Genomic DNA, 2822 nt, shown 5'->3' with positions numbered 1-2822 from the left:
AAGTATTATTATTAATAATAATAATAATAATAATAATAATAATAATAATAATAATAATAATAATAATAATAATAATAATAACAATGATGATGATGATGACGATGACGACGACGAGAAGAGCTATCCATAATTAAAGTATCATTTGGAAATATTTGGATTATTCATGAGATTAAATACCACTTGTTTTTAGTATTATTATTATTATTATTATTATTAATGATGATGATGATGATAATGATGATTATTAAAGGCGCTAAGTGATGAGGAATTCAGGCAAGTTAACAATCCTGTAATAAATACGTTTTAAGATTTTTCTTTATTAAAGAAAGCAAAAGAAGCATGCTACATAAAATAGAGAGATAATAAATATCTGATTAATTGGAAATATATCTTCGTTGGACAAAATTAATAGTAATTAATTAAGGTACATCCACTGATACTTTTGTTATATTACAGTATGTAATATATAGTTACCAATTATTATGTTTAATTAGGTATGATTATAGGGGCCTATGTAGTTGTATATATGTAAATAATACTGTCGTGGATCGGATATTCTATCCTTTTAATTATTCGATTGTTTCTTGAATACATTGTTGGCGTGATTGCGCGGTATCGTGACGTATTCGCGTTTGATTGTTTACGGATTAACGTTCGTAATTTGCATAATTGTGCAAGTGCACTTCATCCTTTATATATCTACTTAGCGCGTAAATGGCTAGAAAAATTTTGTTTTTCAAAGAGAAAATATTGTTTTTTTTCGTTCCATAACTTGAAGTCTGTATTTGCTTTAGAATTGTAAGTAGGTTTAAGTGTTCTTAAATGATATGTTATTTTTGTGTAGATCAGAGGCGTCGCCAGTAATTCCCCAGCGAGGGGTCCAATATCCCCAAAAAGGGCGTTACTACCGCATTGTTTCTTAAATAGTAACATTGACATCTTTTTTAATAGTTTCCGATCCCATCACTCATTTTAAAATTTAAAAGTATTCAGGATTCTGCGTTTTGTGGTGGTAGGAGTTAGGAATATACTTTCTGATTGTCTTTCTTATATCTTTAGAGTTTATACTATATATTTTATGTCCATCCTGTAAGTGCCGATTAATTTGCTGTTTGCTTGGAAATAAATAAATGAACGAACGAACGAGCGAACGAATTTTCAAGGTAAATTATATTGGAATTCCATCTTTCCGATATAGGTTGTCTCAGAAAGGTAGAATAATGATTCTTCCATGTTTCCAAGATAATTATCTTGGAAACTCGGAAAGTCACAGTAAGCTTCCGTTTTACGGTGCTTTAAGTTAACGGTACGAGTTGTTTCCGCCTTGGAGACACCCAACATGTATATTTTGAAAGAAGCAATTAAAAGTTATCGATCTATATGAATATTATAGGCTTTAAGGATTATGTTCTACAGTGTAATTGATTGTCTTTTCTGGGGTGGATGCTGGATTTGGGGATAGGGTGCGTGAGAGTCATGGTTGGTGGAGAACATTTTGATATGTATTTTATTGTATTTTGATATATGTATATGTATATATATAATATGTGTGTATATGTATTATATTATGTGTGTATATATATTATATGATAATAATAACAATGATGATGATGATGACGATGACGACGACGACGACGACGAGAAGAGCTATCCATAATTAAAGTATCATTTGGAAATATTTGGATTATTCATGAGATTAAATACCACTTGTTTTTAGTATTATTATTATTATTATTATTATTATTATTATTATTATTATTATTATATGTATATATATATATTATGTGTATATACATATATTATATGTGTATATGTATGTATACATATACATATATGTATATGTATGTATATATATATGTATATACATATGTATATATATATGTATATGTGTGTATGTACAGTATATATGTATATATATTTATATGTATATCTGTATATATATATGTATATATATATATATATATATACATATATATACAATTGACCATAATGCCAATTGGAGCGACAAAAATCGCAAAGATAAAGAGAATCACTGGGAATTTATACTTAAAACAACCACACTCAATACTAGGACGTTCTCCCAGTACACTAAATTAAACCAATGGCATTTCAATTTATTCCTTATAAATCATTTGGCTTATTTATTGAGGCTTGCCTCTAAAGTTTAGTTTTTTTAATTTATTTACTAATATCTTTAGCCAGGATGACACAATCATTTTAAAGAAATGTTTTTCATTGTGGTCCTGGAAAAAAGAAAAAAAATAATAATAATAATATTATTAATAATGATAATAACAGTCATAATAACAATAATAATAAACAACAACAAAAAAATAATAATGTTAAACAAAACACAAAAGAACACACCCAGAGTCAGGCATTAATAATCATAATCATCATTTCGTAACCCTTTTCCTCCCCAATTCCACTTTTTTTTCCTTTCCTTTTTCATTCTTTTTTCCTCCATTTCCTCTTCAGAAGTCACGAAAATGGCATACGCGCGCCCCCGCTTTTGAGATGACGTTTTGGCCTTCCTGTTTACTTGTTTAGGCTGTTTATTCTAATCTCACCCAGTCTATTGTGATCCAATCATGCTTGCATGAAATTCTCACTTTATACCATCTAGCTTTTTCTACCCTCACTCACTCGCCACTGAGGAAGGACTAGTGTTGTCCGAAAGCTCATGGTTCTATTTCTGGCTGTTTACTTACGTCTACTTTTTAGCTGTTGCTTATCATTTTTGTATCTCTACTGAGATCCAGCCATTGTTTCCCACAGCATTGTTGTTTTTCAGTATTTTGCCTTTTAATCTATATATATAT

This window comes from Anneissia japonica, unplaced genomic scaffold (genome assembly GCF_011630105.1).
Source record: "Anneissia japonica isolate Jap-2015-1 unplaced genomic scaffold, ASM1163010v1 scaffold287727_len1644234_cov201, whole genome shotgun sequence".
Taxonomy (NCBI): domain Eukaryota; kingdom Metazoa; phylum Echinodermata; class Crinoidea; order Comatulida; family Comatulidae; genus Anneissia; species Anneissia japonica.
Note: the sequence above shows the minus strand (reverse complement) of the source record.